Below are 26,201 nucleotides of genomic sequence, written 5' to 3' on the forward strand. Positions count from 1 at the left end.
AATAACACATCTTTTAGGAAAGGTTGTTTTTAAATCCTGTGTTTGAGAACAGCACTTTTAGAAAGTTGCTGTTCTCTTGTCTGACCCTTCTGTGTGCCTGGGCCTGTTTGTGTATTGACTGTCTGGTTTGTGAGTGACAGGGGCTGGGGAATTCCCCAGCAGGATGGATGAGTCAGCACTAGGCTGAATGACTGCAGTTGCAACTGGAGTGGTGGGAGGAGTTAGCACCTGGGCTGAATAGGGCTGTGCCTGCCTTCCACAATGCTGGCTCCAACCCCTGCTGGGCAGCTGAGGACCCTGCCCCTCACTCTGAAAGGAAAGATGCAGCCAGCAAAACAAAGTACTCAGGATCCACCCAGAACTGGTTCAGACCGGGCACAGGGCCCACATGCACCAAGAGAACAAAGACTTTAGGGGTATAAGTACAGGACCCCTGACAACAGAAAATTAGATCATCCTGGAAATCAAGAAGGAACCTCTGCCAAGGAGAAAGCTGACTCTGAAGAAGGAAGATTGTCCTGCTGTTTCTCTGCTGGACTGTCCTGCTGTTGCTTTGCTGCCAAGGAGAGGGGAAGGACTTTGCTGTGTGCTGTGTCCCCTGTCTTGAAGGAATCTCCAAGGGCCTGAGAAGAGCTGGCTCCCTGTTCTGAAGTCCCAGGAACAAAAGGACTTCACCCCCAGCTTCCCTGAACTCTGCTGAGAGAGTTCTGTCCCTCCTAGAGTGCTTGATCCAGTTGTGGGGCCTCTGGAGGTTGTACCTGTGCTGGGAAGCTTGAGACTAAAGCTTGAGTGACTTTTGAATCTGAAAAGTGTCGCATCGCTCGCTTGTGGAGCGCATCCCCGACAGTGCGAGAAGTTTCCCGCCGCTACGGAGGTCGAGATCGTCGCAGCGCCTGACGCCGCTGCCAGAGACGTCGCATCCTTCGTTTGCGGGACGCACCAGACCGGTGCGGGAGAATCGAACATCGCTGCGAGTATCGTCGCAGAGACTGTCGTCGCTGGGTGAGAACGCCGCACCGCTTGCTTGCGGACCGCATCACGTCGCTGCGAGGGTCGTCGCAGAATCATCGCATCGAGGAGCTGCGAGAGAAAGGATCCCCGCTGGACCGCGCATCGTCGCCCCGGAGATCGTCGCAGCCCCTTCGAGATCGTCGCCTCGTGCCTTTGCGAGAACAGACTTCCTACGGAACCTACGCACCGGAATCCATACAAGTGGCCTTCCTCCCCATACAGACCGGATTCGTCGCAACACGCCCGCTGCTGCAGCGGGGCTGTCGCAAACGCCTCCCCAGGGTCTCAGGAGCAACGCATCGTTTGTTTTCCTCCGCACCAGCTTCTGCTTTTGGAACTTTGTTGCAACTAAAGGTACTGTGAGTAAACGTGACGCAACTGTGAACTTTTCACGCATCTGTGGTTTAGTTTACCGCAACTTGAAGAACTTTAACTCAACCTTAAGAACTCTTTTTGAAACCATATTCTTGAACTGTGTATGTTGGATTTTTGTCGTTTTGGTCTTGTGTAGTTTAGATTAAAATACCTTTATTTTTCTAAACTGTTGTGGAGTCAGTTTGTGGTGTTTTCACTGTGTTACTGTGAGTGTTGGTACAAATACTTTACGCATTGCCTCTGGTTAGCCTAGACTGCTCGTACCAAGCTACCTAGAGGGTGAGCAGGGGTTATCTCAGAGGGTTATCTCCTTGCCCTGACTAGAAGCAAGGGTCCCTATTGGGACAGTGGTACCTACCTCTGCCAACTAGAGACCCCCAGTTTCTAACAGTATGTTATGCCCATATTCCAAGGTGGGCAAGCTCAGAATGTGCACCATTTGCTCTCACACATAGATGTCATAGGTTCTACCTGGTTACAACTGTGCAGTCAAACTCTCCCTGTGAGCACAGTTTGCGCCAAGGATAGGATCCTGATGTGGGGTGGGTGCTCTTAGCAGTGGCATAACCATAGCCCCGCGCATCCCCACAGGCAGGGCACAAGTCGGGGGTACACACAGGTAAACGGCGTCCGCCCACTCTTTTCACAGGTTGGATGCCGTCCCCCCTGCCAAGAAGTTGGGCCTCACAGAAATATGCTGAACTTGTCCCGGTGTAATTTTCAGGCACCGGGACATGTTCAACAGCGCCTGCCCGTTGTCTACTTTTGATTCCCAGCACTAACGTGCAGGCAGGGAGGGGGCGTTTTTTCACCTCTAGCTGGGCCAAGTTTAGGGGCCATCAGGCCTCCTTTTGTTTGAATATCCTGACTGGAGGCGGCATGGAACCTCACATTTAAATGTAAATGCCAAGGAGGGGAAACAAAGGCACACACCTTGTTATCTCTTCTCAAGTACTTAAGAGAGGCAGTTTTTACCTTTGTTCAGTCCCTGTATATAATAGATGCATGTACTGTAAGAATGTCAGGTGTGTTGGTCTGTCCCAGTATTTACACAAATAACAATTTCAATAGCACTATTTTTATTTCTTTTATAGCTCTGTGCAACCCAGTGCAGGGTGTCGGAGCTCTTTCTGAAACAATCACATTATACATTGACAATTAGTCATGTACATCTGTAAATCAATGTACAAGATAGATATTATATGAGACAGTGAGGGTTACAAGGTGTAGGAGTCACATGTCCTTTAAACCTCACTGTGGTCTTTTAGAAGGATTAAAATTCATGAACTGCAGGTAACAAAAAGATCTCTGTGTTAAAAGTAGTAACCCACATAACTATCTAAATAAAATAAAAATCTGTCATCTGCATGTTAGATGATGTACTTTGAAGGCAACACATTTACCTTCTCTTCTACTTTGATTCAAATCTGGGACTTTACAAAACACAAATCTCTTTAACAAGTGCATTAACCACCAAAGTTATCTCACCATTATCACTATTCCCTGGGATTTACTGGGCACCTTCACAGCAGATGCCTTAACCCAATCAACTATTTTAAAATGTAGACTTTACAACCAATTAAGCATAGCAGGTCTACTACCATGCTTCTGCTTGTTGCCAATTTCTTTGTTAGTTGACACAACCCCAAAGCCAAATCTCATTTGTTACATCTATTAATGCGCTTAAATGGACTCATGATATACCTGAGAAACATGTGTGATGTCTGATGTCACTTCTTGTGATGTCACCTCCACTGAGGTCACTTCCTGCGATGTAACGTGCAGTGTCACGTGTCGTGTCATCATGCTCTTTGATGGCACGTATCATGATTTCACTTGCATACTGCCTAACCTGGTTAGTCCCCCCACTTCTTTTTTTTTTTAGGACTTGTGCCTGCCCACAGGTGCCGAAGGGGGTGGGGGCTGCAAGGGGCCCCTCCTGCAGTATGCGCGGGCAGCGGGCCCTGGCTTAAGTGCTCCTGAATTGGCTCCAGAGTGTGGGGGCCCCCTCCATGTGCTTTACAGGAAGGCCCCCTAAAGTTTTGTTACGCTGCTGGCTCATAGGTGTTTGCAGCTGAATCGGCGAGCACCTGTAAGCGAAAGAGGGCTAAAGAGAAAGATCTGAGATAATCAGAGACGGTAGCCATAAGGTCATGCTTGAAGATGGCTACTGTCAGACAGACACTCTGAAAACAACCTGTTGCCTGCCTTTCACATCTGGGTACACTGATTTAAAACCAGCTTGCTTGCTGGATCAGCTTGGCTTTGGTCAGAAGCAATCCCCCCATACCGTGTTGCTGTCTGACACAATCCAATGCTGTCTGATACTGGATAATTTATGTGCTGTACATGCGGTGACAACAGCATGGATACATATTGATGGCCTGGCTTGCTATGTATTGTAAGGAGTCACTTTAAAATTCATTGGCATTGGGAAAAGCTGTGAGTGCATGAATAATGCTATGCTTCTGCAATGGAGATATACTGATCATGTTCCCTTATAATACGATTTGAATTCACAGGGGGCACAGCTTAGGCTTTCAAATGTAAAATTCTGAAATACTTTGTCTCATCCCTCCTAGAAAATACCTATCAGTTTGAAGTAAACCCTGTGTCAGTGGTAAATTTACAGTGATTCTCCCCCTCAGGCAAAGAACCAGTGTGTCAGTTCTCGCTAGAGTCCTGTAGAGGGCACTATTAGGCCCAACATAATTCATCTGATCCCACCAGAAGTCTATTAAGAGTTAAAGGGCTCTTCTGTAGCAAATGACCTACATCTGCAGATGACAGATCTATTCTATCCTATTCAATCATCTTTCTTTAAAATGGGACGATGAAAACAAGTTAATTACAAAATGATTAATGAATAGTGGGAATAACAGAAGTATCAGAAGACTTAAGCTAATTAAATGGCCTCAAATTTGAGCAGCAGAAGAATAAAATACAACTGAAATCAAATGCTTTTGCAAATGAGTGAAGAAAAATTGCATTAAACGATCGAATGGGTTTCAGTGACATCAGATTTGCGGAGGAGGGTGTCAGTTGTCATGACGCCTGTGTACCTATTTCAGACCACAAGTACAAAACAGGTAACTGTTCATAGAGGTTGACATCATAAATGTGAGCTGTACAATATCTTATTGTACTACAGCCAGATGGACACTCCGTCACAGAAATGGACCATAATCCAGTCTGCAGTGGTAAACTGTTTTTCTAAAAAGGTATCTTATTCTCATCTTTGGCACTAGCCTGGAAGCCAAATAAAGCTCAGGAGCAGAACTATGCTTGGGATCACAGAACAACAGTACGTAGGAACTGAGTCACCATACCACATCAGCTCCTATGGGCTGAATCAGACTAGCTTATAGTGCCTCACTTGCCTTCCTAACTTTCCCAGAGGGACAAGTGATTTGGCATCCCAGAAAACAACCCTTAACCCTCTCAGGGATCGTGGGAGCAGGTCATCCCCTTTCGTTCTTTCACTCATACTTGTCCACAATAAATAGAAAAGAGACCCAAAGGAAGCTTAAAATATTTATTGAAACTAATGTGCTCTAATTAGCAATAACTAAGCCACAAATAGATAATATATGCAGGTAAATAATTGTTAGACTTGGCATCTTTGGTGTGGTTTCCCCTGATTTCCTGACTCTTCCTCCTGTATTTTTGATGCTGTGCTGGATTTTATTTTTCCTGGTTTAAATGCTCTTGGCACTTTGCCACTGTTGATCAGGGCTAACGAGCAAGTGCTCCATTTGTGAAATGCTATTACGATTGTTTCTCCCTGATTGGCATATTTGATTTACTGGTAAGTCCCTAGTAAAGTGCACTAAGTGTACCAGGCCCTGTTAATCAAATGCAACGAGTGGGCCTGGAGCACTGATTGTGCCACCCAATTGAGTAGCCCTGAAAATGTATCTCAGACCTTCCACTGCAGTGGCTGCGAGCAGTTTTTGAACTGCCATGTCGACCTGGCAAGTGCCCCCACTTGCCAGGCTCTAACCTTCCCTTTTCTTACATATGAGACACTCCTCAGACAGGACCAAGCTACCCCATGAGCAGGTGCAGTGTATGTGAAAGGTGGGACATATGCTGGTGTGTGTGACATGTCCTGATAGTAAAATACTGCCAATTTCGTTTTTCACTATTAAAATGCTATCTGTCGAATAGGATAGTATAGAGATACTTTGTAACATCTTACAAGTATAACTTCCCATAGGGACAAGATAGAGGAATACAATTTAGGCTCTCTGAACTCAGAATTTAGTAACGCATCTTTTAGTAAAGATGTTTTTTGAATTGTACATTTGAAAATGACACTTTTAGAAAGTCTGCATTTTCTTGTTTAACCATTCTGTGTACCTATGCCTGGTTCTGGATTGACTGTCTGGTTTTGGAGTGACAGGAAGTGACAGGGTCTAGGGATGCGCATTTACTGTAGACAGCCACTGGGTGGTTGAGTTGTTCCTGGCCCTTCCAGGATGACTCAGAGCTGAGGTGAATAGATAGACTGTGGCTGCATTTAGAGTAGTGAGATGAGTTTTCTTTGCACCTGAACAGGGCCTGTCTCCCTTGGGCAATGCTGTCTCCACCCCCTGTGGTCATACTGCACCTTTGAGGACAGAACTGATTTGGACTCAGCTCAGAGACCCTTGCACAAAGAAGAACAAAGCCAAAGTGGGGTATAAGTAGTCAACCTTAAACTCCAGAACTGAATGGTTTAAATCTGTTTATTGAATTTGATCAACATACAATACGTTCTGCATTGCAAAAGATGAATGGCGGTCATAGTGCATTTTTAACACAGTTCACACCAGGTGATCGTAGCATATGAGGAACGCAATAAAATTCTAGTTGAACATAACATAAACCACAAAGGAAACCTTTTGTAACCCCTCCCCCACCCACCACCCTGTCCCTCGTCCACCAGAGAAACAGGTGTGTTCAGGGTTTGAATCTTGTAACTGGAGTATGATTATTACTTGATTACCACCCAAGGCTCTCTGGATCATTTTAACCCTATTTAGAATGCTGATCTGATTAAACTGCTGCACACCATAAAATCTGGCGCTCCCGGTGATCCTTGTCCCGCGGGAATTGTTAAGTTAATTCCAGAAATCATTGGAGAAGTTCTGACACCCCTACTAAACTCAGTTTTACAGACCGGAATTTTTCCTAGGGACTGGAAAAAAGCCTCCGTGCTCCCTCTGCTGAAGAAGCAATCTCTGGACCCCAAGGACTCAAACAATTATCGCCCGATTTCCAGACTCCCGCTGCCTGCCAAAGTACTGGAGAAAGAAATGAACATCCAACTTAGTAATTTCATTTTGGCTAATAACTCCTTGGACCCTTCGCAGTTTGGGTTCAGAGCCTTTCACAGTACTGAGCTGGCTTTAATAAAATCAACGGAGGAGATCAGAGAGGCCATGGATAGGGGAGGAAGTGTAATCTTAATCCTCCTGGACCTATCCTCGGCCTTTGATACAGTCCACCATGGGGTCCTGCTGAATCGGCTCTCGGACATTGGAGTTAAGGGTTTAGCAAGGAAACTGCTACACTCCTTTCTGGCAGAGAGGTCCCAGACCATGGATCTCGACTGGAATGTCTCTGACCCCTTTTCGCTTCCTTGTGGGGTGCCACTAGGCTCATCTTTGAGCCCTAACATTTTTAATATCTATGTGGCCCCCTTGGCTAATATCATCCGGTCATTTGGGTTCCAGCTCACCTCCTATGCTGATGACACACAGATTGTGTTGTCGCCTACGGAGGAAGCGGAAAGAGAGGCAGGGGAAAGGTTTCAGAAATGTATGAGCTCCATTTCCATCTGGATGTCAGCCAACTGTCTAAAGCTCAATTCAGCAAAAACGGAGGTGATAAAGTTCGGCAACAATCCCCGGGTTTGGACACCAGACTGGTGGCCGGTAGAGCTGGGATCCTGTCCAATACCCTAAGGAAAGCCAAGAATCTGGGAGTCCTAGTGGATAACAAACTCACTATGGGGGACCAAGTGAACCAGGTGACTTCATCCTGTTTCTTGGTCCTCAGAATAATTAAAAAAATCAAGCTCTTCCTCTCAGCCAGCAACCTAAGGACGGTTGTTGCGGCCCTGATTTTGTCCCGTCTGGACTATTGCAACAGTCTCTATCTTAATGTACAGAAACAACACATGTACAAGTTGCAACTGGTCCAGAATGCGGCAGTCAGATTACTGTCGGATACGGCGAGGTTTGCCTTGGTTAGAGGTGAGCCGAGGAAACTACACTGGCTCCCCATTCCATTGAGATCTCGGTTTAAGGCCCTTTGTGTGGTCTTTAAAGCAGTGAATGGTATTGGCCCGGAGTTTCTTAAGCATAGACTCTCATGCTATGTTCCTAGTAGAGCCTTGCGTTCTTCTAGTTCTAAACTAGTTCAAACATCCATGTTTAAGAAAACAAATTGGGGAGGCAGAAGTTTCTTTCACTGTGCCTCTAAAGCATGGAACGGACTCCCATTCCAATTAAGAAATGCTTCTAATTTATTCTCCTTTCTCAAGGGTCTCTCAATAACAGTCTATTTATTTATTTATTTTTCAAATTTTTAAAGCGCACTGTTACCAGACGGTGTCCTGGCGCTGACTGACCGCTCCTAGCTTGACCTGAAACTTATTGTTTGAAGAGCCATGTTTTCAAGGCCCTCCGAAAGGACATCAGATCCGGTGCCAGTCTGAGGACCTTTGGCAAGGCGTTCCAGGCTTTCGCTGCTCCCAAGGAGAAACTCCTCCCCCCCCCCCAACGGGCTTTCCTGACTCTTGGGACCATAATAATCCCCTGGTCGGCTGATCTAAGTGATCTTGCTGGTATGTACCACTGCGTCTCCCAGGGCTCCTCCCTCAGCCCGACGCTCTTCAACGCCTACATGGCTCCACTTGCCCCCATCGTCAGAACCTACGGACTCAACATCGTGTCATACGCAGACGACACCCAGCTCATCCTCTCCCTATCCAACGAGCCCAACACCGCCAGACGCAACTTTCGAGAAGGCATGGAAGCCGTCGCCAAATGGATGAAAAACAGCTGCCTACAACTAAACACCAACAAAACAGAAGTACTCATCATGGGCCCAAACCTCGACGCCTGGAGCGACACCTGGTGGACCACCGCCCTCGGAAACCCGCCAACCCCTACAGACCACGCACGCAACCTGGGAATCATCCTGGACTCCGAGCTCAAAATGGACCGCCAGATCAATTCTGTCTCATCTTCCTGCTTCCACACCCTCCGCCTCCTTCGTAAGACCTTCAAATGGATCCCCCTCGAACACCGAAAGACAGTCACTCACGCCCTGGTCACCAGCAGACTCGACTACGGCAACGCACTCTACGCCGGAATAAACAAAAACCTTATCCGCAAGCTACAGAACATCCAGAACGCCGCCGCAAGACTGGTCCTCAACCTGCCAAAACACTGCCACATCTCCCAGCACCTGCGCACACTCCACTGGCTCCCCGTCGAGGCGAGAATCACCTTTAAGATGCTCACCCACGCACACAAGGCCCTCCACGGCACCGGACCAGCATACCTGAACAGCCGACTCAAATTCCACGCACCCCAAAGGACCCTACGATCAGCCCAGCTCTCCTACGCCGTGGTCCCCCGCACCAGAAAGACCAGATCGGGAGGCCGCTCCTTCTCCTTCCTCGCTGCCAAAGCATGGAACGCCCTTCCGCTCCACCTCAGACAGACAATATCGCTTCCCATCTTCGCAAGAAACCTCAAAACCTGGCTCTTCGACAGACCCCCTCCTTGATGGAATGGAACCTGCACCCCCCACCCCTAGCGCCTTGAGACCCTTACGGGTGAGTAGTCGCGCTTTAACAAACCCCTGATTGATTGATACCACTGGAAAAGCTGTGTCATACAATAAGGGCCTACTCCTTTGAGTGCCTTAAATACTACACAGAGCGCTTTAAATATAATTCTTTTGCGCACAGGTAGCCAGTGTAAATTCCCCAGATCCTGGGCAACCGAGGCAAATTTCGGTGTGCCCGTGATCAGGCGGGCCGCAGCATTCTGCAGGATTTGAAGTTTGTTAAGCAGCCCTTGTTGAGCATTAAGCAGTACACTGTTGCAGTAATCCAGGCATGACATGATCAGTCCCGTCACCACTGTCTTCCTGCATTCATCTGGGAGAAAAGGCAGGACTTTGCGCACTGTTTTCAGAGCGTAGTGGGTTGCCGGGGACAACGCATTTACTTGTGGTCTCCCCAGGGTCTCAGGAGCAACGCATCGTTTGTTTTCCTCCGCACCAGCTTCTGCTTTTGGAACTTTGTTGCAACTAAAGGTACTGTGAGTAAACGTGACGCAACTGTGAACTTTTCACGCATCTGTGGTTTAGTTTACCGCAACTTGAAGAACTTTAACTCAACCTTAAGAACTCTTTTTGAAACCATATTCTTGAACTGTGTATGTTGGATTTTTGTCGTTTTGGTCTTGTGTAGTTTAGATTAAAATACCTTTATTTTTCTAAACTGTTGTGGAGTCAGTTTGTGGTGTTTTCACTGTGTTACTGTGAGTGTTGGTACAAATACTTTACGCATTGCCTCTGGTTAGCCTAGACTGCTCGTACCAAGCTACCTAGAGGGTGAGCAGGGGTTATCTCAGAGGGTTATCTCCTTGCCCTGACTAGAAGCAAGGGTCCCTATTGGGACAGTGGTACCTACCTCTGCCAACTAGAGACCCCCAGTTTCTAACAGTATGTTATGCCCATATTCCAAGGTGGGCAAGCTCAGAATGTGCACCATTTGCTCTCACACATAGATGTCATAGGTTCTACCTGGTTACAACTGTGCAGTCAAACTCTCCCTGTGAGCACAGTTTGCGCCAAGGATAGGATCCTGATGTGGGGTGGGTGCTCTTAGCAGTGGCATAACCATAGCCCCGCGCATCCCCACAGGCAGGGCACAAGTCGGGGGTACACACAGGTAAACGGCGTCCGCCCACTCTTTTCACAGGTTGGATGCCGTCCCCCCTGCCAAGAAGTTGGGCCTCACAGAAATATGCTGAACTTGTCCCGGTGTAATTTTCAGGCACCGGGACATGTTCAACAGCGCCTGCCCGTTGTCTACTTTTGATTCCCAGCACTAACGTGCAGGCAGGGAGGGGGCGTTTTTTCACCTCTAGCTGGGCCAAGTTTAGGGGCCATCAGGCCTCCTTTTGTTTGAATATCCTGACTGGAGGCGGCATGGAACCTCACATTTAAATGTAAATGCCAAGGAGGGGAAACAAAGGCACACACCTTGTTATCTCTTCTCAAGTACTTAAGAGAGGCAGTTTTTACCTTTGTTCAGTCCCTGTATATAATAGATGCATGTACTGTAAGAATGTCAGGTGTGTTGGTCTGTCCCAGTATTTACACAAATAACAATTTCAATAGCACTATTTTTATTTCTTTTATAGCTCTGTGCAACCCAGTGCAGGGTGTCGGAGCTCTTTCTGAAACAATCACATTATACATTGACAATTAGTCATGTACATCTGTAAATCAATGTACAAGATAGATATTATATGAGACAGTGAGGGTTACAAGGTGTAGGAGTCACATGTCCTTTAAACCTCACTGTGGTCTTTTAGAAGGATTAAAATTCATGAACTGCAGGTAACAAAAAGATCTCTGTGTTAAAAGTAGTAACCCACATAACTATCTAAATAAAATAAAAATCTGTCATCTGCATGTTAGATGATGTACTTTGAAGGCAACACATTTACCTTCTCTTCTACTTTGATTCAAATCTGGGACTTTACAAAACACAAATCTCTTTAACAAGTGCATTAACCACCAAAGTTATCTCACCATTATCACTATTCCCTGGGATTTACTGGGCACCTTCACAGCAGATGCCTTAACCCAATCAACTATTTTAAAATGTAGACTTTACAACCAATTAAGCATAGCAGGTCTACTACCATGCTTCTGCTTGTTGCCAATTTCTTTGTTAGTTGACACAACCCCAAAGCCAAATCTCATTTGTTACATCTATTAATGCGCTTAAATGGACTCATGATATACCTGAGAAACATGTGTGATGTCTGATGTCACTTCTTGTGATGTCACCTCCACTGAGGTCACTTCCTGCGATGTAACGTGCAGTGTCACGTGTCGTGTCATCATGCTCTTTGATGGCACGTATCATGATTTCACTTGCATACTGCCTAACCTGGTTAGTCCCCCCACTTCTTTTTTTTTTTAGGACTTGTGCCTGCCCACAGGTGCCGAAGGGGGTGGGGGCTGCAAGGGGCCCCTCCTGCAGTATGCGCGGGCAGCGGGCCCTGGCTTAAGTGCTCCTGAATTGGCTCCAGAGTGTGGGGGCCCCCTCCATGTGCTTTACAGGAAGGCCCCCTAAAGTTTTGTTACGCTGCTGGCTCATAGGTGTTTGCAGCTGAATCGGCGAGCACCTGTAAGCGAAAGAGGGCTAAAGAGAAAGATCTGAGATAATCAGAGACGGTAGCCATAAGGTCATGCTTGAAGATGGCTACTGTCAGACAGACACTCTGAAAACAACCTGTTGCCTGCCTTTCACATCTGGGTACACTGATTTAAAACCAGCTTGCTTGCTGGATCAGCTTGGCTTTGGTCAGAAGCAATCCCCCCATACCGTGTTGCTGTCTGACACAATCCAATGCTGTCTGATACTGGATAATTTATGTGCTGTACATGCGGTGACAACAGCATGGATACATATTGATGGCCTGGCTTGCTATGTATTGTAAGGAGTCACTTTAAAATTCATTGGCATTGGGAAAAGCTGTGAGTGCATGAATAATGCTATGCTTCTGCAATGGAGATATACTGATCATGTTCCCTTATAATACGATTTGAATTCACAGGGGGCACAGCTTAGGCTTTCAAATGTAAAATTCTGAAATACTTTGTCTCATCCCTCCTAGAAAATACCTATCAGTTTGAAGTAAACCCTGTGTCAGTGGTAAATTTACAGTGATTCTCCCCCTCAGGCAAAGAACCAGTGTGTCAGTTCTCGCTAGAGTCCTGTAGAGGGCACTATTAGGCCCAACATAATTCATCTGATCCCACCAGAAGTCTATTAAGAGTTAAAGGGCTCTTCTGTAGCAAATGACCTACATCTGCAGATGACAGATCTATTCTATCCTATTCAATCATCTTTCTTTAAAATGGGACGATGAAAACAAGTTAATTACAAAATGATTAATGAATAGTGGGAATAACAGAAGTATCAGAAGACTTAAGCTAATTAAATGGCCTCAAATTTGAGCAGCAGAAGAATAAAATACAACTGAAATCAAATGCTTTTGCAAATGAGTGAAGAAAAATTGCATTAAACGATCGAATGGGTTTCAGTGACATCAGATTTGCGGAGGAGGGTGTCAGTTGTCATGACGCCTGTGTACCTATTTCAGACCACAAGTACAAAACAGGTAACTGTTCATAGAGGTTGACATCATAAATGTGAGCTGTACAATATCTTATTGTACTACAGCCAGATGGACACTCCGTCACAGAAATGGACCATAATCCAGTCTGCAGTGGTAAACTGTTTTTCTAAAAAGGTATCTTATTCTCATCTTTGGCACTAGCCTGGAAGCCAAATAAAGCTCAGGAGCAGAACTATGCTTGGGATCACAGAACAACAGTACGTAGGAACTGAGTCACCATACCACATCAGCTCCTATGGGCTGAATCAGACTAGCTTATAGTGCCTCACTTGCCTTCCTAACTTTCCCAGAGGGACAAGTGATTTGGCATCCCAGAAAACAACCCTTAACCCTCTCAGGGATCGTGGGAGCAGGTCATCCCCTTTCGTTCTTTCACTCATACTTGTCCACAATAAATAGAAAAGAGACCCAAAGGAAGCTTAAAATATTTATTGAAACTAATGTGCTCTAATTAGCAATAACTAAGCCACAAATAGATAATATATGCAGGTAAATAATTGTTAGACTTGGCATCTTTGGTGTGGTTTCCCCTGATTTCCTGACTCTTCCTCCTGTATTTTTGATGCTGTGCTGGATTTTATTTTTCCTGGTTTAAATGCTCTTGGCACTTTGCCACTGTTGATCAGGGCTAACGAGCAAGTGCTCCATTTGTGAAATGCTATTACGATTGTTTCTCCCTGATTGGCATATTTGATTTACTGGTAAGTCCCTAGTAAAGTGCACTAAGTGTACCAGGCCCTGTTAATCAAATGCAACGAGTGGGCCTGGAGCACTGATTGTGCCACCCAATTGAGTAGCCCTGAAAATGTATCTCAGACCTTCCACTGCAGTGGCTGCGAGCAGTTTTTGAACTGCCATGTCGACCTGGCAAGTGCCCCCACTTGCCAGGCTCTAACCTTCCCTTTTCTTACATATGAGACACTCCTCAGACAGGACCAAGCTACCCCATGAGCAGGTGCAGTGTATGTGAAAGGTGGGACATATGCTGGTGTGTGTGACATGTCCTGATAGTAAAATACTGCCAATTTCGTTTTTCACTATTAAAATGCTATCTGTCGAATAGGATAGTATAGAGATACTTTGTAACATCTTACAAGTATAACTTCCCATAGGGACAAGATAGAGGAATACAATTTAGGCTCTCTGAACTCAGAATTTAGTAACGCATCTTTTAGTAAAGATGTTTTTTGAATTGTACATTTGAAAATGACACTTTTAGAAAGTCTGCATTTTCTTGTTTAACCATTCTGTGTACCTATGCCTGGTTCTGGATTGACTGTCTGGTTTTGGAGTGACAGGAAGTGACAGGGTCTAGGGATGCGCATTTACTGTAGACAGCCACTGGGTGGTTGAGTTGTTCCTGGCCCTTCCAGGATGACTCAGAGCTGAGGTGAATAGATAGACTGTGGCTGCATTTAGAGTAGTGAGATGAGTTTTCTTTGCACCTGAACAGGGCCTGTCTCCCTTGGGCAATGCTGTCTCCACCCCCTGTGGTCATACTGCACCTTTGAGGACAGAACTGATTTGGACTCAGCTCAGAGACCCTTGCACAAAGAAGAACAAAGCCAAAGTGGGGTATAAGTAGTCAACCTTAAACTCCAGAACTGAATGGTTTAAATCTGTTTATTGAATTTGATCAACATACAATACGTTCTGCATTGCAAAAGATGAATGGCGGTCATAGTGCATTTTTAACACAGTTCACACCAGGTGATCGTAGCATATGAGGAACGCAATAAAATTCTAGTTGAACATAACATAAACCACAAAGGAAACCTTTTGTAACCCCTCCCCCACCCACCACCCTGTCCCTCGTCCACCAGAGAAACAGGTGTGTTCAGGGTTTGAATCTTGTAACTGGAGTATGATTATTACTTGATTACCACCCAAGGCTCTCTGGATCATTTTAACCCTATTTAGAATGCTGATCTGATTAAACTGCTGCACACCATAAAATCTGGCGCTCCCGGTGATCCTTGTCCCGCGGGAATTGTTAAGTTAATTCCAGAAATCATTGGAGAAGTTCTGACACCCCTACTAAACTCAGTTTTACAGACCGGAATTTTTCCTAGGGACTGGAAAAAAGCCTCCGTGCTCCCTCTGCTGAAGAAGCAATCTCTGGACCCCAAGGACTCAAACAATTATCGCCCGATTTCCAGACTCCCGCTGCCTGCCAAAGTACTGGAGAAAGAAATGAACATCCAACTTAGTAATTTCATTTTGGCTAATAACTCCTTGGACCCTTCGCAGTTTGGGTTCAGAGCCTTTCACAGTACTGAGCTGGCTTTAATAAAATCAACGGAGGAGATCAGAGAGGCCATGGATAGGGGAGGAAGTGTAATCTTAATCCTCCTGGACCTATCCTCGGCCTTTGATACAGTCCACCATGGGGTCCTGCTGAATCGGCTCTCGGACATTGGAGTTAAGGGTTTAGCAAGGAAACTGCTACACTCCTTTCTGGCAGAGAGGTCCCAGACCATGGATCTCGACTGGAATGTCTCTGACCCCTTTTCGCTTCCTTGTGGGGTGCCACTAGGCTCATCTTTGAGCCCTAACATTTTTAATATCTATGTGGCCCCCTTGGCTAATATCATCCGGTCATTTGGGTTCCAGCTCACCTCCTATGCTGATGACACACAGATTGTGTTGTCGCCTACGGAGGAAGCGGAAAGAGAGGCAGGGGAAAGGTTTCAGAAATGTATGAGCTCCATTTCCATCTGGATGTCAGCCAACTGTCTAAAGCTCAATTCAGCAAAAACGGAGGTGATAAAGTTCGGCAACAATCCCCGGGTTTGGACACCAGACTGGTGGCCGGTAGAGCTGGGATCCTGTCCAATACCCTAAGGAAAGCCAAGAATCTGGGAGTCCTAGTGGATAACAAACTCACTATGGGGGACCAAGTGAACCAGGTGACTTCATCCTGTTTCTTGGTCCTCAGAATAATTAAAAAAATCAAGCTCTTCCTCTCAGCCAGCAACCTAAGGACGGTTGTTGCGGCCCTGATTTTGTCCCGTCTGGACTATTGCAACAGTCTCTATCTTAATGTACAGAAACAACACATGTACAAGTTGCAACTGGTCCAGAATGCGGCAGTCAGATTACTGTCGGATACGGCGAGGTTTGCCTTGGTTAGAGGTGAGCCGAGGAAACTACACTGGCTCCCCATTCCATTGAGATCTCGGTTTAAGGCCCTTTGTGTGGTCTTTAAAGCAGTGAATGGTATTGGCCCGGAGTTTCTTAAGCATAGACTCTCATGCTATGTTCCTAGTAGAGCCTTGCGTTCTTCTAGTTCTAAACTAGTTCAAACATCCATGTTTAAGAAAACAAATTGGGGAGGCAGAAGTTTCTTTCACTGTGCCTCTAAAGCATGGAACGGACTCCCATTCCAATTAAGAAATGCTTCTAATTTATTCTCCTTTCTCAAGGGTCTCTCAATAACAGTCTATTTATTTATTTATTTTTCAAATTTTTAAAGCGCACTGTTACCAGACGGTGTCCTGGCGCTGACTGACCGCTCCTAGCTTGACCTGAAACTTATTGTTTGAAGAGCCATGTTTTCAAGGCCCTCCGAAAGGACATCAGATCCGGTGCCAGTCTGAGGACCTTTGGCAAGGCGTTCCAGGCTTTCGCTGCTCCCAAGGAGAAACTCCTCCCCCCCCCCCAACGGGCTTTCCTGACTCTTGGGACCATAATAATCCCCTGGTCGGCTGATCTAAGTGATCTTGCTGGTATGTACCACTGCGTCTCCCAGGGCTCCTCCCTCAGCCCGACGCTCTTCAACGCCTACATGGCTCCACTTGCCCCCATCGTCAGAACCTACGGACTCAACATCGTGTCATACGCAGACGACACCCAGCTCATCCTCTCCCTATCCAACGAGCCCAACACCGCCAGACGCAACTTTCGAGAAGGCATGGAAGCCGTCGCCAAATGGATGAAAAACAGCTGCCTACAACTAAACACCAACAAAACAGAAGTACTCATCATGGGCCCAAACCTCGACGCCTGGAGCGACACCTGGTGGACCACCGCCCTCGGAAACCCGCCAACCCCTACAGACCACGCACGCAACCTGGGAATCATCCTGGACTCCGAGCTCAAAATGGACCGCCAGATCAATTCTGTCTCATCTTCCTGCTTCCACACCCTCCGCCTCCTTCGTAAGACCTTCAAATGGATCCCCCTCGAACACCGAAAGACAGTCACTCACGCCCTGGTCACCAGCAGACTCGACTACGGCAACGCACTCTACGCCGGAATAAACAAAAACCTTATCCGCAAGCTACAGAACATCCAGAACGCCGCCGCAAGACTGGTCCTCAACCTGCCAAAACACTGCCACATCTCCCAGCACCTGCGCACACTCCACTGGCTCCCCGTCGAGGCGAGAATCACCTTTAAGATGCTCACCCACGCACACAAGGCCCTCCACGGCACCGGACCAGCATACCTGAACAGCCGACTCAAATTCCACGCACCCCAAAGGACCCTACGATCAGCCCAGCTCTCCTACGCCGTGGTCCCCCGCACCAGAAAGACCAGATCGGGAGGCCGCTCCTTCTCCTTCCTCGCTGCCAAAGCATGGAACGCCCTTCCGCTCCACCTCAGACAGACAATATCGCTTCCCATCTTCGCAAGAAACCTCAAAACCTGGCTCTTCGACAGACCCCCTCCTTGATGGAATGGAACCTGCACCCCCCACCCCTAGCGCCTTGAGACCCTTACGGGTGAGTAGTCGCGCTTTAACAAACCCCTGATTGATTGATACCACTGGAAAAGCTGTGTCATACAATAAGGGCCTACTCCTTTGAGTGCCTTAAATACTACACAGAGCGCTTTAAATATAATTCTTTTGCGCACAGGTAGCCAGTGTAAATTCCCCAGATCCTGGGCAACCGAGGCAAATTTCGGTGTGCCCGTGATCAGGCGGGCCGCAGCATTCTGCAGGATTTGAAGTTTGTTAAGCAGCCCTTGTTGAGCATTAAGCAGTACACTGTTGCAGTAATCCAGGCATGACATGATCAGTCCCGTCACCACTGTCTTCCTGCATTCATCTGGGAGAAAAGGCAGGACTTTGCGCACTGTTTTCAGAGCGTAGTGGGTTGCCGGGGACAACGCATTTACTTGTGGTCTGAATGACAATGTATCATCCATCAGGATCCCAAGGTTTTTGACCTTAGCTACTGGGGAGGAAGGAACACCCATTTCCTCCGACCACCACCTTGGGGTCCAGAAATTCTCTCTGGCCCCAAACAGAAGAACTTCTGTCTTAGATGACTTCAGCTTTAGGCAGTTCCCTGCCATCCATCTGCTGACCGCCCGCATGCAGTGTTTGAAACTGTTGGCCGTGCCTTCCTCTCCCCCGGGTAGCAGCGAGACCACAATCTGCGTATCGTCCGCATAAGATATTAATTTAAAGCCAAATGATCTAATAACAGGGGCAAGAGTGGAAACGTATACGTTAAAAAGAGTCGGACTCAGGGATGACCCCTGAGGAACCCCACAGGGGAGCACAAACGGGTCCGACTCTAAATCTCCCAGGGCGACCACCTGGCTCCTGCCGGAAAGGAAAGCCTGCAATATCTAAAGAGCTTTACCCTGAATCCCACAGGCCTCTAAACGGTCCACCAATAACCTGTGGTGGACCGTATCAAAGGCCGCCGACAGGTCCAATAGGATCAAGGCGGCTCTCCCTCCTGCATCCATCAATGTTCTGATGTCTTCTGTCGACTTAATCAGGGCCGATTCTGTGCTGTGGCCCACCCGAAATCCATGCTGCGATGGATCCAGATGTTGCCCGGCCCCCAAAAAAATACTCAGCTGAGTATTCATTATTCCCTCAATGATCTTAGCGGGCAGTGAGAGCCTGGCAATAGGGGGATAGTTGTTCAAATCGGCCACATCGAGGTTTGGTTTTTTTAAGAGGGGCAGGATGGATGCCTGTTTCCAGCGGGATGGGAACTCCCCACTTTCCAGCATGTTGTTAAATAGAGGGGTGAGAACAGTGGCAATCGGAAATGCACCTAATTTAGCTATAGTGGCTGGACATGGGTCACCAGGAGAGCCTCATTTTAGCCTCTGCAGCCGTTTCCTGACCTCCTCCTCGCTTATCAGGGAGAAGTTTATTAGCCTGATATCTTGCCTATTGGTCTCTGTACTTCCTAGATTAACCTCTGGGGAGTTGACCTTTACTTGGTCATCGAGGGAGTTGAAAATCGTCTCCACTTTGCTCTGAAATGATTTGGCCAGATCCTCACATAGTTCCTGACTAGGAGGCACTGCTGCAGATTTAGGAGCTGCCAACGATGACACAGCTTGAAAGAGTTCCTTCGGGGAATTGCTCGCCTCTTTAATGCGCTTAGTGAAAAAGGCGCGTTTGGCCTTCCCAATCATCTCTTTATACACCGCCATCTCTAGTTTGAGTCTCTTTTTATCCGCCTCTCAGTAATTTTTCCGCCAGGTTCTTTCTAGCTTCTTACAGATAACTTTATGATCCCTGATCTCCTCTGAAAACCATGGGGCCGATGGACGCGAGCGAGTTGAGTGGTAGATTTTAGGTGGTGCTAATTGCGTACAGGCATTATCTACCCAGTTGGTATAGGCAGTCGCCGCCTCCTCTACATCTCCTGGAAGCGGCTCCATCGAGGATAGTAGTAGGTTATCCAGGGCCGAACCTTCTACGTTTTTCCACTTCCTAACTGTCCTAGCTGGATTGTTCACCTTACTTGGTCTGTGGGAAGGCATCAGAGTGATGTTAAAAAAGACAGTAGCATGATCAGACCAGTGGACCGGGCATGTTGCCGTGACGGCTAGGTTGGGATGGTTGGAAAAAACCCCATCTAGGGTATGCCCAGCCTTATGTGTCGGGCCTATCACCAGTTGCCTTAGCTCGACCCCATCCATCAGCTCAATAAGTTCCCGTGTATCTGTGTCCACTGCACAGTCCAAATGAAAGTTAAAATCCCCTAAAACTGTAAATGTCTTGGCACATACTGCTTCTTCTAGCAGATTGCCTAGTGCCGCTAGAAATGGGGCCTTAGTCCCCGGAGGCCTATAGATTAAACAGCCTCTAAGGGTTTGATGATTAGACAAATTAAAATTAAAAGCCAGTGCTTCTCCTAAATCTGACACAGCTGGTTGGAAGGTCCCTCTCACTGAGTTGTGGTAGATGATGGCCAATCCACCGCCTCTCTTCCCACATCTATTCTGAACATGGCACCCATAGTCGGGGGGTGGCTTTGGCAATGTCTGGGCCTGATGCTGCATCAGTCCAGGATTCCGTTATAAAGGCTATCTTTACTTTAGTTTCCTGTATCAGGTCCGCCAGTTCAATGCTGTGTTTGACTAAAGATCTAGCGTTTAACAACAGGCAGTTCACCGCAGCATGTTCCCCCTTCTCCTTCCCTCTATCTGTAATAGAGATGGATCTAATGGACTGCCAACGAACATTAGGCAGGACTTTACTGCAGCTAGGGCAGCGATGTGGTCCAGGCTGCAAGTTTTTACACATCTCTAGGTCTCTACATCCAAATGTTCTGCCTTCTCTCCCTAGAGCCCACAGGGTCCCACGGTCATAAGTAAGGCGACTTACTGTATTAGAGGCCTCTCGACCAGGGTTTCTGGCACTAGGCGCGGGTCTGGCGCGGACGGGCGCAGACGGGCTTGCCTTTGGCACGACTTCGGCGCGCCGCCGGCGCGGTCGCGTCATCGTGACCTTTATGGACCGGTGGGGAGAAAGACTAGACTGCTCAGCCTTGGCCCACCTCAAGATGGCGGCCGTCCAGGCGAGCGTCTAGTCGCAGTTCCCCCCTCCCTGTCTCCGACCTCGTAAAAGGCTAAGGGCACAGAACTCTTTAGTCAGCCTGCCCCTCCCGCCACTGAATCGGTTTTGAATTTAAAGGTAAGAATGTAAAATACCTCAGTTCTAAAAGGGAGCAGCGCACAGGACCCGATAAAATCACTATGGCACAGTAAAAAGCTAAGACACAGTTAAAACAGTGTGTCCTTGCTAGCTCCCGGCTCACGCCTCAGGAGCAGTCAGGTCGCGCGGTCGCGTCATCACGACCTTTACGGACCAGGGGGGGAGAAAGACTAGACTGCTCGGCCTTGGCCCACCTCAAGATGGCGGCCGTCCAGGCGAGCGTCTAGTCGCAGTTCCCCCCTCCCTGTCTCCGACCTCGTAAAAGGCTAAGGGCACAGAACTCTTTAGTCAGCCTGCCCCTCCCGCCACTGAATCGGTTTTGAATTTAAAGGTAAGAATGTAAAATACCTCAGTTTTAAAAGGGAGCAGCGCACAGGACCCGATAAAATCACTATGACACAGTAAAAAGCTAAAACACAGTTAAAACAGTATGTCCTTGCTAGCTCCCGGCTCACGCCTCAGGAGCAGTCAGTCTACCGCTCTCCCAGGTAACCCAGTTCTCAGCGCCAGGACACCCCAAGGTAACAGTGCGCTTCACAAGAATAAATAACATAACATAACTTTCCGGCCGTTTGTGGGTCAGAAAGCCGGAGGAGGCGAAGGTATCTTGGACAGGTGATTTCCTGGAACTCAGAGGAAAGAAGGGACAGGAAGGGTTGCCAGAGCTCATTAAACGTGGATCCCTTCCCTGCTAGTGTCAAGGTCATCTTCTCCATTCCCCGGACGTGCCATAGATGGTGTAGCCACCCAATGAAATTAGGAAGTTGTGGGGTGCGCCAATGTGTTAGTATGTTTTGTACTGCCAAGCCCAGTGCTATCGCTATCAGCTGGCCTCGGCGGGATTTGAGCATATAGGTCAAGCGGTTTGGGAGACCCAGTAGAATATACGCTGGAAAGCTCGGTAATTGTGTGTCTAAGTGTTTGTCCACCTCGTCTGGTACCTGAGTCCAGTATGTCTGAATATGTGAACATTCCCACAACAGGTGTACTAAGGTGCCCCCTTCCCCACAACCCCGCCAGCAGTCCGCTACCCGAGTGGGATCTATTGAATGAAGCTGTTCCGGAGTATAGTACCATTGAGTGTCCAATTCGGTAAGGGTTTCGGTCAGCCCCATATGATACGCCGAGTGGCGGGCCCTATGATATATCCCTTCCTATTCCTTGTGGCTGAGTGATCTACGCAGGTCCCTCTTTCATCTCACACGGCTAACATTATACAGGTTTGTGTATCCGTCTAGTAGCATTTTGTATAAATCCAAAATGAGTTTTTTGTCGGAGGTGCGGGTGACCAACCACTTCTCATAAGCGGAGAGGTGTCTATTGGCAAATGGCTTCACCTGGGCATGGAGAGCCCAGTGTCGGATCTGGAAGTATGAAAGCCTTTCTGTTTCGGGGAGCTCGTAGTCCGATTTAAGTTGGTGAAATGGTATAATCCTGTCTATGTCGAAAAGGTGGCCTAGAGAGCGACATTCTGAGGTTCTCCACCAAGTGAAGGCTGCTGCGTCTAAGCCCGGTTGGAAGTCAGGGTTCTCGAGCAATGGGGTGAGTGGCGAGGGGAAGGGTGTAAGATTGTGTTTGACATTGGTCTGATCTCATGTTTCGAGAGGGACCCGGGTAATATGGGACGCGTACAGGTTAGGTGTCTGTGTACTCTCCGGAAGAAAGGGATTCCCTGTAGGGGTCTGGAAGCCACTGCCTGGTCCTGGAAAAACCAGTGCTTCTCCGACTCTAGCCGGCTCCACTCGACCAAGTGACGCAGATGAGTCACTTGGAAGTAAAGGTGAATATCTGGAACACCGAGACTCCTCTTTTCCGGCGGAAGCATTGTCAGTGCCTGCTTCATACACGGTTTACTGCCATTCCAAATGAATTAGGCAAGTTATGATTGAGTCTGTTTCATCCAAACCTTTGCAGGTCGGAGAGGTAAGGTTTGGAACAGATATAAGATCTGGGGTAGGATAGTCATCTTAACTGCCGCTATTTTACCAAGCCAGGAGAGCGGGTAGTGCTTCCATTGGGCCAACTCCTTACGGATTGTCTGCCGCAGTCTTGCATAGCTGATGGCTACCGTGCCTGATAGGGAGGGAGCTAATTGAATTCCCAGATAGGCGTTAGTGAGAGGTCAAGTGCGACAGATTTATCCATATTCATTTTGAACCTGGAGGCCAGTGCGAAGACTTCAAGTTTTGCGAGGAATGCTGGGAGGGCGAGACGTGGGGACGATAAAGAGATTAGGACGTCATCAGCGTACAGGCTGACAGTATGAGTATAGCCACCAAATTTAATCCCGGTGATTGCAGGATGGTGACGGAGGCGGTGGGCCAGAGCCTCCATGTAAAACGCAAAGAGAAGGGGCGAAAGGGGGCACCCCTGTCGAGTGCCTCTCTCTATGGGGAATCGGGATGACGTGTGGTCATTGACATGGACTGTGACTGTCGGGAACTTATAACAATTGAGGATGTATGTCCGGAACGTCTCCCCAATGCCGGCTTGTGCAAGGACTTGTTCTAAATATGGCCAATGGACCCTGTCGAAGGCATTCACAGCATCAATAGTAAGCAACCTGTACTCCCCTTGTGTCCGAGAGGCCTTCTCTATGAGGTGAAGAGCTCGCTTAGTATTATCACTAGTCTGTCGTTGAGGAATGAAACCTGCCTGGTCCGGGTCAATCAAACCGGGCATGTAAGGCGAGAGTCGGGTGGCCAAAATCCACGTGTATAACTTGAGGTCAATATTGAGAAGGGATATAGGGCGATAGGCTCAGCATGTAGTCCTGTCCTTTCCCGGTTTCGGGATAACTACTATGAAGGCTTTGACATTTCTGCCAGGATCGCACCGGGTTCAGCAAATGAGTTAAAAAGTTTAGTTAAAACCGGAGCCAATAGGGTACAGAATGTTTTATAAAATATGGTGGAAAAGCCATCAGGCCCGGGGACCTTGGCGGGTTTGAGACGTGATATAGTTGCTATGACTTCTTCAATCCTGACACCCCTGTCCAGGTGGTCTGACTGTGCTTATGTCAGGATAGGAAGGCCGTCGGAATCAAGAAAGGCGACTCCGTCTGCGAGAGACAGTGTAGAGCTGGCATAGAGGCCGGCGTAAAAGTCCCGGAACGCCTCAGCTATCTCCGAGTCCTCGGAGACTCGCCGCCCATCTCCCCATCGAATCTCCAGAACCCCCTGCCTCTGACAGATCCCCCACAGTTTGTGGGCGAGGAGGCGACCACATCTGTCTCCTCCCGTGTAGCATGCGTGTCTCAGTCGGAGAGTCGTGAATTCTGCCCTATCCTAGTCCAGCACTGCGAGTTGGTGTCGCATGGCTTTAAGTTGGCGCCAGACCCGAGGTGCCCATGTCCGCCGGTGCATTTGTTCCAATTCTTTTGTTTTCTCTGTGAGGTCTTCTCTCTTAAGCCTGCGCTCTACATTGTCAGCTGTTGAGATGGCCACTAGTTCCCCCTGGCATAACCGTCTTAAAAGCTGCCCACTGTATGGAGAGGAGGGTGTCCTCATTAGCGTTATGGGTAATGTAGTCTTTCATGGAGCGCTGTATTTGATCTACCACTGTAGCGCAATGTAGGAGGGTGTCTCGGAGAGGCCAAAAACGGGAAGGTCACTGTATTGGGGGAAGAGTGAAGGTCGCAATGACCGGTGCGTGGTCAGATAAAGAGGCTACCCCTATCTCGACGTCCGTTGCTATCGCCTGCAGAGGTGTGGACGTCAACAGGTAGTCTAGCCTAGCATATGTCTTGAGTGTATTGGAATAATAAGAATATTCATGGCTAAGGGGGTGGAAGCATCGCCACAGGTCGTTAAGGCCTATGTCGTGCAGTCGGGTCAGACCTGCTGTAGATAATGCACCTGTCTGGTTAGTGCGTTGGCTTGATCTGTCAGCGTCGTTGTCAAATACTACGTTCAAGTCGCTTCCCAAGAGGATCCTGCGTTCTGTTGTGGCCGTCGCTTCAGTGAGCACTGTGTGTAGAAACTGTTCTTGTCCTTCGTTAGGGGCGTATATGAAGCCTATGGTAAACATTAAACCCCCTAGGGTCCTTTAATTTTGGCTTTCTTGTGAAGGATATCTCCCTGGAACCACTGGGTGACCAATATGGCCACACCAGCTGTTTTGGTGGGACCCGAGGAAAACAGCTGGGTCGGGAACCCACAGGATTTTAGGCGGTAGCAGTCTTTTGGTAAGAAATGCGTTTCTTGGGGCAGACATATGTCCGCATTGGCATTTTCTGAACAGGATAAGAATGCCCTACGTTTAACGGGATTGTTAAGTCCCCGTACATTCAGGGTGAGTATGCTAAGTGTGGTGTGAGTCATTCATCCAGGTGGGGACAGGAGGGCTGAGCGTAGAGCCCGGAATCACTGCCGCGCCAATGTCAGATGGTTGGAATGCCAAGATGCTCTCTCTGCATGGATCTATGCTGTAATTTTAAAAGGGTGGACGAGAAACCCCAAAAACCCCTAAAAGCAATAACCCCGAACAAAGATCTATTGGAAGTCTTTCTGCAAGGAGCAGAAATAAGAAAAGAACATAAAGCAAATCATGTCGTAGTCCATCATCTTCAGATGATTGGGTCAGAAGTACCATGGGGAGTACAGTGTGGCCCAGGGTGTCTCCCCACCCCACCGCCACCAGCCCTCTATCAAAAGGGACACGTCAGAAAAATCAATGGTTCCTGTGGGCATCAGCCTGTCTGTGTCTTCGCTAATTCTGTGGACAGAGTCTCGAGAGATGCTTTCTGTCCCTGAGAAAATTCTGCGGGGTGAGGTTCCGTGGTTTTCGGGACCGGACTCCATTTTGTTTGCGCCGCTGGGTTCTAAAACCCGGTTCTTCAGTTGGCGCCCAACGGTAGGGCGACTTCAGCGGTACTGGTCCAAGCCCGAGTATCGTGAGGAGCCACGTGAGGAAATTCTGGAGGAAGGCCGCCACTTCATTGACCCCTGCATGTCGACGTGGACCGAAGGTCTTTTCTGCAAGGCTTCCCACTTTCCAACGGCTACGAAGGACTGCTGCCCTGACTGTCGCCCTGTCTTGGACCCTTGACTGATCCTTTGTAGAGCGAGACGATAGACGGTCTTCTTGTGGCGTGACCGATATTTGGTTAAGTATAAGTGGGTCGCTCCCATGACTTTGTTTTGGTTCTTGGTTTTGATTTGGTTCTTGCAAAAATCGAAGCCGAGGGGCTCGTATATTTATGAGTGTATCGATAGTTGATAACCCCTTGAAGTTTGAAGCTAGATTAGTGAGCTATAAGATGCCTGGTCTTAGCAAAATTGGGAAATGGTTTAGTTGTGGTTGCAACAAGGATTCCCGATTGGAGGGTTCGTGTCCGATACCTCCGGATGGAATTCCGACTTAAGAGCTCTATTCAAAACACGGAGTGGGTCCTATCACTTATAATGAAGTGTGGGTCCAAAATACAAGGAAAGATGGTGTTTTAC

This window comes from Lissotriton helveticus, chromosome 4_1, assembly GCF_964261635.1.
Source record: "Lissotriton helveticus chromosome 4_1, aLisHel1.1, whole genome shotgun sequence".
NCBI lineage: Eukaryota > Metazoa > Chordata > Amphibia > Caudata > Salamandridae > Lissotriton > Lissotriton helveticus.